The 12,206-nt window shown below is 32.8% G+C and overlaps 1 protein-coding gene across 4 annotated transcripts in view; it reads right to left on the bottom strand.

The window, feature by feature from the left end:
* Positions 1-9,834, bottom strand: part of LOC148615764 (CD109 antigen-like) — a 227,013-nt gene extending 217,179 nt beyond the window's left edge. For all 4 annotated transcript variants that reach the window (XM_088582335.1, XM_088582339.1, XM_088582337.1 and 1 more), the window contains exon 1: positions 9,760-9,834. The gene's annotated coding sequence lies outside the window, so the exon portion shown is untranslated. The remainder of the gene's footprint in view (positions 1-9,759) is intronic.
* Between the last annotated feature and the right edge of the window lie 2,372 nt (positions 9,835-12,206).

Raw genomic sequence — 12,206 nt, 5'->3', positions numbered from 1 at the left:
AAACACACTGAACCTAGAAATATGCATTTTGAGTGCATTATTTGTGTATGTTCTGATCAAAAGAAGTCAAAGTAAAGCTGAGAATGTGTACTTTAAAATCATATTTGTAATTTACTATAAAAGTGTATGAATATTGTTTACATGTGTGAGTAATTTGCCTCCATGTTGTCAGCTAAGCAGAAAAGGTAGAAATGTTAGAAGTGGTTAGTGAGATTCCAGTAAAAATTGTTAAATGAGGTTGTTAATTGGCATAGGATACAATAGAAAAAGGGGACTTAACTATCTGCATTTGAACCTTAATGCAGTATGCAAATGGAACTACTTTCCTGCAGTGGTATAAGAGATAATTGCAGATGCTAACAGGTTTTACAAATCTATAGGCTCTGGTGACTGCAACATGTATATCAATTCTGACCTTCGTTCTAAACTGATAATCAATACAGAGCATCTTACATGTTTTAGTTATCCACCTGGTTTTCATATTATAAAATAAAATCTCTCTCATAGTCATGTTTTGACTTTTCAAGGGCAATAACTCAACACCGAGGAACAGATCTGTATGAAAATTTCTGGATAGGTCGGTCTCACCATGCTTTATTTTCATTTTTATTCGAAATCAATTGGTTTTCAAGTTATTTCAACAAGCCCTCATTTTTTTAGAAGTGGTAACCATGTTTTCAACAGATAAATAATTGTTAAGGATATCCTAACAAACATTTGTGCTATGCTTGGTTACAATGTAACCTATAAGTTGTCTATGAGGAGCAGACTTTAAACAAGAGGCTCCCTGGAGCCTGAATTGCTCACCTGGTTAATTTTTTGTCTTTCAAGGGCAATAATTCTAACAAAGAGCTGTCCAACAATTTAGACTCAATGAAAACTTTGGACAGATCATTTCATCAATTGAAACTTTCATTCTATCTATTATAGTTTTCAAGAGGTTTCCTGAAAACTGCTAAAAACATAATTTTTTGCCTATCAAAGATAAAACTATGACAAAGAGTCATCAGACAAGTTTGATCCCCACAAACTTTGTAGGCTTATCATAAGGAGCATTTCAGCAATTAACTGTTTCATTCTATTTACATATTTCAGAGTTTTCAAAATATTGGCTGAAAACTGAAAGAAAAACATCATTTTTCACCTTTGAAGAACAAGGAGTCATACTTTTGTAGGCCTTAAAATGTATAAAAAGGATCATTTCAACAATTCAAAGAATCTGGCCAAACCTAAGGAATTTGGAGATACACATGTATGAGAAAAACTACTGTCTGATCCCTATTTTCTATTTTTAGTAATGGTGGCCATTTTTTTCAACAGATCAAAAATACCCACATCAATTCTATGCAGGATACCCCAAGAAATATTCATACCAAGTTTGGTTCCAGTTGGTCAAGTAGTGTCAGAGGAGAAGAGTTTTGAAAATTGTTAACAACAATGGACTACAGACGATAACAACAATTGACACCAAGTGTGAGTAATAGCTCTCTTGGTCTTCAGACCGGTGAGCTAAAAAAAATTCCATTTCAAGACCCACAACTCATAAATTCGTCAATGGATCTTTCTGAAAATTTTGGCATAGATCAATCCCATCATGCCAAGCAGTGTTACTCCCAGCCAGACCTTAATTAAACCAAATGTTTTAGAGTTATTTGCATAATTCTGCAATATGACCCCAATGGTTTATTTTTATAAACTGTGGTCATGTTTTTTGCAAGATCAATTATCCCCATGCACAGATCGTTATTCATGTTCTACAAAACATTCATGCAGTTTTGTTTCAATCCATCCAACAGTTTCAGTGGAGAAGATTTTCAAAGTTGGAAATATAAAACTTGGGAAAAAAATTCATTTCAGGATTTTTAACTTATTCATTTGTTAGTGGATCTTTCTGAAAATTTCAGCATAGGTCAATCCTATCATGCTGAACAATTTTACATCCTGCCAGATTTTAGCTGAACCCAACTGTTTTTGAAATATTAGCATACATGTAATCCAGCAATCTGACCCCTATGGTCTCTTTTTTCTTTTTGGTAACTGGCCATGTGTTTGGCAAGATAAAAAATTCCCATGCATGGATTGTTAAACATGTTCTACAAAACATTCATGAAAAGTTTTGTGTCAATCCATCCAGTAATTTCAGAGGTGAAGATTTTTAAAATTGGAAAATGTAAAATTCAGGAAAAAAATCCATTTCAGGACCAGTAACTCATTCATTTGTCAAAGGAACTTTCTAAAATTTTAGGCATACCAGTAGGTACATGTACATCCAATCCAGCTGAACAATTTTAACCCCTGCCAGTTTTTAGCTAAACCCAACTGTTTTTGAGTTATTTTCATAATTCTACAATATGACCCCTATGGTCTATTTTTAGTAACAGTGGCCATGTTTTTTGCCAGATCAAAAATCCCCACAGAGGGATTGTTAAAAATACCATTAGAAACATTCAAGCCAAGTTTGGTTACAATCTGTTGAATAGTTTCAGAGATTTTTTTTTAAAAAGTAAAGACGACAACAGACGATGGACACAGTGATGGCAATAGCTCGCATGGCCTTTTTGATGGGTGAGCTAAAAAGTTGATTTTTTTCAGGTGTGTTTCCTTTGAAATCTTATAACTTGAAAACCATAAGAGATTTCTGAAATCTGGTTGATAGACACAGGCAGGAATTTTCTTATGGAATCTAATTTAAAAATTTTTAAAAAGGACCAAAAATATAACAAGAAGCTCCAAGGAGCTTGAATCGCTCACCTGGTTAAATTTTGTCTTTCAAAGGCAATAAATTTAACAAGTTGTCCAAAAATTTTGAATATTTTTTTTCTCAAGAAGACTTTGATAGGACTTATCATAAGGATCATTTCAGCAATTGAAAGTTTCTTTCTATCTATTATAGTTTTCTAGATACAAATATATAGTTCTTGGTAGAGATTCCTTATACTTTGTAAGAAATAATTCCAAATCTTCTTCCAAATATACAGAGAAAAATGTTTACGAAATGCTGGAATTTTTAATCGACAACATATTTGTCAATTGTGGTGGACGTCTTTTTCAACAAACAGTAGGCATTCCAATGGGAACATATTGTGCTCCTTCACTCTTATGAGGCTTGACTTTATAGCTGATCTGATCCGAAAGAAAGAATATTGTTTGGCTAGATCCTTTAATCTCAGTTTCCGCTATACAGATGACGTATTATCTTTCTTTAAACAATCGTAATTTCGGGGATTTGATACATCGCATCTACCCAAAAGAACTTGAGATAAAGGATACTACAGACACTGTGAAGTCAACCTCACATCTTGACCTACACTTAGAAATTGATGGTAGAGGAAAACTATTGACAAAACTTCACGACAAACATGATGAGTTTTCATTCAGAATTGTCAACTTTCCTTTCATCTGTGGCAACATCCCTTCGGCCCTGCGTATGGAGTGTTCATATCACAACTCATACATTATGCCAGAGCTTGCCGAAACTACACAGACTTTCTGTATCGCGCTAGAACTCTAACAAATAGGCTTCTGGAACAGGGTTATGTTGCTACAAGATTGAATTCATCACTACAGAAGTTTTATGGTCGTCATCATGAACTCATGGATCGTTATGGTGTATCCATCTGCACTGTGAAAACTGCTTTATTCAATGGGTCATAGTTTTCCTTTCCTCGTTTGTCTACCCCATACTTGACTTTTTATGAGCAACTCAGCAGGTGTTTCAAGAAAAGCAGAGGACGCTTACCCTACCAGTGCACCTGGTCCATGCTGTTTTCCATGTCTGGTCTTTGTCCCTGGATTACATTCTTTTGATTACCGCTATAACCTTGGTTCCCTTGATTACTCTTTCAAGATATTGGCCAAAAACTGTAAAAAAAGAAATTACATTTTTCATCTTTCAAGGGCAATAACTCTAACAAGAAGTTGTCCGATAACTTTGATCCATGGAGACTTTTTTAGGCCAATAAAATCATATTAAAATTTTATAACAACTGGTCTACCATAACTAGAAGTTATCACAAAAAAACCCAGTGTCTATGGACAACGATGAGCACAGCCCCATACCAATTTTTTGCTCTGACAATCTGTTAAATTGTTCTTTCTTTGATGCTCTGGTTTGATTTAATCAATCTGAGTTTAAGATGGATGCTCTGCCCAATGAGGCTAGTTAAGATCTGTTCCTCTGTCAAAATCAAATTCAAGAACACTTACAAATTGTGTCAGTTGTTATGAATACAGTTTCCCCAAAAAATTTGGCTTGAACAATGTGTTTGAAGACGTCCCGGTGATTTGACCCTTGATGAATTAGATGATAAAAGTGTTTGTCTTGGACAAATTAGCTAACAGTAACAGTTACAGTGTAGATTTTCTCAGTAAATTTTAAACTGGACTTTGAAGAGGTGATTAATAATGCAGTGGTTCACGATTTTAATCAAACTTACATATGTAATTTTTGAAGTTTTGAAAGATGCCCCAACAAACAGTGACACAAACAATAACCAAAGACCTGGACCTAGTGTTTATATGTTATGATGGGTCAACAACAACACTGTCAACATTCACAAAAAAATGTTTCTAGTCTGACATTGTTGTTTTTGTTTGATATAAAATAAACAGTGTGTTCAATGATATTCTATCTGTAATTGATATACATGTAGGTCATTTGATATCAATTTCAAATTATTGTGTCCATGTATCAAACATTGACAGAAGATACAAACCATCATCAAAGATGTACATTGTATATGTATTATGATTCAAGATATCAACATTACCATTACAAATTAGCATATCAATGATCAGAAAGATCCTCTCTAACTGATTCACACTTTTAATACAATAAACAACAAAGGAATGAGGATTATATGCAACAAGTCATCAAAGATACGAAGACTAATGTACTAACGAAACAAAAGAAGATAAAATGTCTTACATTTACATTAACCTATAAAATGTTCATACTTCATTAAAACAGGACAAATTCTATCAACCACTACAGTCTAGAATTTTTTTCCCCTACAAAATACATGTACACCCATTTGCAGTGAAACTCAGCAAAAAATCAACAAACTGGAACAATATTCAAACTTGATCTGTAACTTACCAAGGTAAAATGATGTACAAATTATTAAATGAATATCTGCAAGTACATGTATGACAAAAAAAGTGCAGAAAAGCGAGTAACTGCATGAATTTTCTAAGTATAGTCCAAGGGGCATACATTGTAGTTCATCAAAAAATCAACAGACTGGAAAAAAAATTTATTTGAATTTGACTGTAACTTGCCATGGTTAAGCAATGTACCAAATATCAAAAGAATACCTCCAAGCATAAGGAAAAGTAGTGTGGAGAACTGACTTATTGCATGACTTATCTTAGTCAGAGGGCCAGAGAGAGAACAACATTCAAACTTGATCTTTAAACTTTCCAAGGTAGAGCAGTGGGCAAAATATCAAATGAATATCTGCAAGCATGGCTAAAAGAGTGTGGAAAATTTTTTTTCTGGACTGATGGACAGACTGACTTACAGGAGGAAAGATTGCTTACCTAACCACCTGCCCCCTCTTGTTGAAAGTTGCTGGTAGGGAACTAATGGAGATTTGTTCAAAAAGGTTTAACAGGAAAGCATGATTCATATCTTAGTGATTAATTTAAAGCAAAATATAATTGCCAAATGCAAGAGAAATCATTTCCACTTGATAAAATTAGCCAGTTGAATTTTATATGTATTATAGGTAAAGTCCAAAAATAACCCAAGAAGCATAAATTTAGGGAGTGTAAATTTTCAATACTTGCTAAATTTAGCTAATGGAAAAAAATTCTGAAAGTCAATCCTTGTATTTTTTTCTGTTCTTTTCTGTGTACACTACCTGTATTTGAGGTGTGTTTGGGTCAATATGTTGTGACCTATATTTTGAAAAAAAACCCATGAAACTTCCATATTAATGTTACATGTAAATTAACCTTATCTTACAGAATCTTCTTAAGAAACCAATCACTAGTCATTGAAAGGTTGTAAACATGTTAATTAGCCTAAAAGTCATTTAATTTACCAAGTTTGCATAATGTCAAATGTGAACACAAGATGACATTGAATTTATTTCATTTAACAATCAATATTTTTAATAAACAGCTGTGCCACAAGCTCATGATGCACTCATTGTCTTGTGAATAAAACATAATAAATGTTTTTGAAATAACAATGGGTTGTACAGGATGTCATGCTAGGTATATCCTGACTCATTCCTTATGAGATGGACAATAATTGCTAACATGTTTTATATGATCCACTTGAAGCAATAATCCAGATTAAGACTTCTGCATAATTTTTTTTGTTTTTACATAAATTGCAAAGCTCCATAAAGTGTTAGTAAAAGAGAGAAACAAAAATTGTTATAACATGTTTCTGTGTTCATGGTATTATATTTCTCTTAAATAAATTACCCATATTGGTTCTTTGTAAGGGCTATTCCATCAATAAATGTATTGGGGGGGGGGGGGGGGTTGAAGGCAGTTTTTTTGCAGATTAATGCACCTAATAAATACCCCTCATAGAAATGGCAAGAAATGGGGGGGGGGAGAAAAACCTTTTTTACATAAAAAAATTTAAAACACAATGAAAAATTCCATATCTCAAAAAAAATTAAATTAACATCACCAACAAGTACATATACAGTTCTTCAGATTAATATAACTTACAAGTATATAAAGCTTAATGCAATAACCATAAATAGTTTCTAAAATACAATGCGTCTTATGAAAAGACACCCCCTTTTTTACAAAAAATTCATCAACTCGAATAAAATATTAAATCATCACAAAAAAGTACTCAAGTCTGTAGATTAATATAACTAACAAGTGTGTAAAATTTTAAGCAATAATCATAAACTGCTTTTGAAATACGATGCAACATGTGAAAATAAACCCTCCATATTTCAGTTACGAAGTCTTGTAACTCTAAAAGCTATAATTTGAATTTCACCAAAAAGTATACAGACTGTTTGACCATCATAAGAAACACCTATGTCAAGTTAAAAATTTCCTACTACAGTAGAGTTGTTTGCAGTGTCATTATTGTGATGTTATCTTGTGGTAGCTATGGAATCAAACCTTTGACCTCTTGTTCAGTAGTCAGTGTTTCAACCAAGCTAAAGAATTCACACCCTAGCACAGCTGATCAAGGCTTGCTATACACCTAACAATTTACTACAATGCCATGAATGAGACACTCTAACACAACTACATTTGTATCTCAGTAGCTATCAAAAATCCAATGGGTTTTTAATTGGGTATCAAATGTAATGGAGATTGATTAATGAATATCTTAGAGAAATTATGCTATTTGTCTCCCTTTGTTTCTGATTTGTTGATTGTACATTGCATTGTTTATTTATGTAAATATTGCAATTAATCGATGTTTGTTTAGTGACATTCACTTTTCCCTAGTAAAAAATCTTGAGCAGTTTCTAGACAATAAGGTTTAGGATTTAGACTGCTAGACATACTTTTTACAAAGAAAGTGACATTATCTACTTTGAACAAAGCATTTGATATAGAAAGACAGTAAACTAGTTTTATATGCAGTATGTTTTACTTACATGTATGTGTCAAGATTAGAAATTAAAGATGATACATTTGTATTTTCCAAATTAAGTGACACATTTATTAGGAATGGAAACAGTTAACCTGTTAACCAGTTACATTTGTAACTGTTAGCAGTACCAAATATCAAATACAAATCAAAGTACTCATGTACTGAATCAATTTATATCGATTGTTTGAATTTTTACGCCTCAAATTACAAAAAAATGGGATAAAAGCAGGCATTAAAGGAAAGCATAGGGATTGAATTCAAATGTATCAAAATACAGCTTATTGTTGTAAATGATTTATTTTTTTTTTAATTCACCATTTTTATTACGAAGGACACAGAATGAACACACAACAAAATTTGTGATATCTGGTAGCATGTAGTGCACGAGTTTATGAAATATTCAGGTTCGATGTTGATTTAAATGGAACACCTAGATGATTTAACACAAAACTATCCAACATACTGCATAATTAAACTACAATCTACAAGTTGGCCTTTCTCAGTTTCTGAATTTTCAAGTCGGATCTCAAATTCGAAATTGTCTGTTAAATCATTCAAACTTAAGCCACAATCATTGAAATAAAGCATGTCCTTAGATACATGTCCCTCTCAACTATCTACATTTCTCAGTTAATAAGCTATATAGCTCAAGTCATAGACACCTATGTGTGATGTAAAAACACTTAGTTTCTGCATGGGCACCTTGTTCCAAGACACGCACATTAACATAAACGCCAGTCTTAGAATAAAATTTCAACAATTATGTCTGGTGCAGGAAGCACCTACAGCTCTATCATTGTGACACAATGCCAAATAGACAAATTGCTAAATTACCAAAAAAAAAAGCAATATCACACAGACTGACAATTCCTGAGAAATGCATTATCAATATTATTCTTTGTCATCATTTATAAGCAAAATTTCATTTTTATTTTTCATCTCCGGGCTTCTGATATCACAAGGCAATAACTGCAATACAAATACACAATACAGTGGGTGATAGATCAGGATTGTTTCAGGATGGCTTCGGGTGTTATACTACCCTTTGTTAAAAGTTAAGCAAAAAATGAGTGGCAAATATAGGCTGGAACAGAGAGTTTAGTCCCTGTCTGCAACCAATTTCTTTATATAAGTTTCTTGACCAGGACCACCCCCCCCCCCATTTCTGTAAATAATAGATCCACCAATTCCTGCATGAAATATCTGAAGACAACTCTCCCAATTGGTACTCAGCATTCCTCGCTTTCATTGCTATGATCGATTACTTTTTAAAATCTCGTAGGGTTTTCATTTCTAGCCAAACTTTGAATGGTTTATCATGCGTCTATTAGAATAAACCATTTGTAGGCAACTTGAATATATCGAAATATTCAATAATATAATAAACGATTGGTTTATTTGGGTAAATCCATAGAAACAATCAGGTACTGATAAGAGGTTCGAGGTCAACTATTTTTAATGGAATCGTTGTTAATACAAACCAAATTAAATTTGCAGTAAAAGTTGTTTATTGTGTTTGTTTATTGGCGTAAATAGCATAGAATTAAATATTTCACTCCCCTTTATTAAACTCCCCAAGTAATGGCAAACTTGTCACATTATGGACTTGACCATAACATAGAGTTGAATTAAATAAAGATGAAAAAAAAAATTGGTAATCATTTTTGAAAACGGTAGAAAAGTTTCTGAAGTCGGTAGGCGGTAGAAACACCAGAAAATCGGTAGACTACCGCCTAAAGCGATAGGGTTGGCATGTATGATATCCTGAAACCTGTCCTGTGGTGTAAAGGCTTCCTCATCATTCGAGACCAATGGATGGCCTTGGGCTGACATTTTCATCAAGGTGGGGTTGTCTTTTTGACATATTCACCATACCTATTCTTGTTACATGTAATTATTGAAACTACACCAACTTATTAACGGACCATTATAAGATAATGTAAGAGACACGAAAGGAGCAAATGAAGTTCACCGTAACAGTTAGTTAAAAAGCCAAATGTTATGTAATGTATAGATATACAGTATATAAACAAAAAACACGGTAAACTCGTAAACATGAAGACTATGCTCAGCCAACTACACACCAATAAAACAGAAGAAACATCAACATTTTCTTATATATCACAAATATTACGAAGGTCAAGCAAGTAAAATGAAAGACTCTCACTTACCGAGTTTCGTATTTGCCAAACAACCCCTTTTTTTTAGCGGGATAAGTTAAGAAATGGAACTATGTCGGGAAGGAACAGGTTTAATTTCCGGAAAAACTCCTTTCCAGTAAATACTTTTTAAAAACTTAACAAGTGTGGACACAGAATGGTATTGCCCAAGGAGCAAGTATGGACGCAGACTGGTACTGCCCGAAGAGCAAATTTGAATATACATGTACATATGTTTTGTCTTGAACGTGTTTGCATTGCTAGAAAACTTCTCCATTTATTGATATCAATAATTGAATTATGCACATGTTGATGAATATCCATTAACATGTGTTACTAAATATCTAAATGGGGGACAAATTCCACTATGGATTGCCATAGGACAAGTCATATACATATAACAATGCTTCTTCCTTGAAGGTGTACTTGCTATGTCATGTTAATGATTGGCCATTTCACTTTATACAGGATAGCTTGACAAAATTCTGGACTCCCAGTTTTTTTTTAAATTAGCAGAAACCTACAATGTGGTATCTGTCAGTTACATGGATGGCCTTTATTTTGAAATGGTAGGGGCATAAACTCAAATTCAAATTAGAGCATTTCTTTAGTAGTTAAAGCTGCATTAGCTGTCATTTTCGTGAATTTTCGTTTCTTTTGAAATATATCTGAACTTTGAATTATTTCTTGTACAATTTTAATTGATATCCACATATAAAATGCAATAAATACATGAAATAGGTGTCTATATATTTATTGTTTTGCAAGACAAAAAATCGTCCTAGGCAAGTTCGTATGCATGTGACTTCTTGTGACCTTAATCCGCGCATGTGCTGTAAGGGTCGCTTCTTTCATAACAAATCCGATTGCAAAGCGAAAGTAGTTATTCAACGGCAAGGAAGACCGACGGAGCCAAGCCGTAAAAGAAAAAAAGTTCGAATATAACGCAAGGATCCTTTTGAAATTTACGTATTGTGATATAGTGCGGATCAAATTATTTATTTGAAAACTAATCAAGAAATAGATGAAATGAAATGAAAACAAGACACATGCTTACCTGTGTATCCGTTTTTTTTTTGTTTTTTTTTTTTTTTTTGGTTGTTGTTTTTTTTTTTTGCCAAGGTTAAAGTATTTTTAACCCTGGTGTATGTCCTGTCGGCAATCGCCGGAAGTAATGGCGAAAAATAATTAGATCAGACCTATCGATATTCTGTGACTATATAATTATACTGACTGTATTATCGACATTAATTGCTTCAATTGCATTAGTACAAACTTATTTCATTGTATCAGCAAAATTCAGAACTGAACAAATTTGGCAGCTAATGCAGCTTTAATAAAATCATATTAAAATTTCATAACACTTGATCAACCATAACTATAAAGTCATCGCAATTCGGGGTTTGGAAATGCTCCATTTTAAATTTTGTAGAAAGCCTGTCAATTACACTTCCTTAGGCCCAACTTAGTAGTGTGTGATTTGCTAAAAAATACATCTATAAGGTATTTGTTTTTAAATTAGTCCTAGTTAAACAGTTCTCTAGGAAAAAAGAATAAAACTGCATAATGGAAAAAATTCCCACTTACAGTCATGTACTCAACAGATAACATTCGAAATTAATTTGAAACAAAATTACAATACCGGTATTTGAATACCTTTAAGGCAAAATCCATTCATACTGGCTCATAGTTAACACTTCAAAATCAATATTTCCACTAAATCTTGTATCAAACAGTTTTAATCAACTTCTAAATAGTTAAACAAATTTGTAGCCTGAAAAGTGTTTCCTTGGACAAAAACTGTATACTATAGTACTTGTTTTGCAGCTGTATAAAATATGTTCAGAGGCACTGCCAGTATCGTTTGGTTTCAGAACCAACGTAACGTGTATGTACATTCCGCATTTCAAATCTCTGTCATTGACTTTTCTTTAGAATCTTTATTTCATTAAATCCTGTAAATCTTCACAAATTAAGAAAACTTAGTTGGTATTAATGTCTTGATACTAAACAACACCCACATCCTTTTGACAGAAAAGCGATTCATCTATATTTGTCAATCTGCAAATATAAGAAAAAGAGTTGAGATTTTTTTAAATACTTTACAAAAATAATCAAAAATGTTGGGTTTTTTTTAACATACATGTAGTTGTATATCAATGCCTGCATTTGTTGATTGAGTGGATGGTGTTATTCTACATCTATAATCATATACAGTAAATCTAACTGTGCAATTCAAAAATCAATATCTACTGAATATTCTAAGAAAAATATCATCTGACATCACCATGGCTGTAAAACATCATCTGACATCACTATGGCTGTAAAACACTATTAAAGAACATTGCATGTGCAATGAATTTTAACTTGCATGCACATATGTGTACAATATCACAATAAAACGAGCTCAGAAAAGGAGATTATAACTATAACCTCATTTCAATTTCCTAAACTATTTC

Source organism: Perna viridis, chromosome 5, assembly GCF_037379345.1.
Source record: "Perna viridis isolate PV_CMFRI_1.1 ecotype Kerala chromosome 5, ASM3737934v1, whole genome shotgun sequence".
NCBI classification, from domain to species: domain Eukaryota; kingdom Metazoa; phylum Mollusca; class Bivalvia; order Mytilida; family Mytilidae; genus Perna; species Perna viridis.
This window is presented reverse-complemented; position numbering and strand designations above follow the sequence as displayed.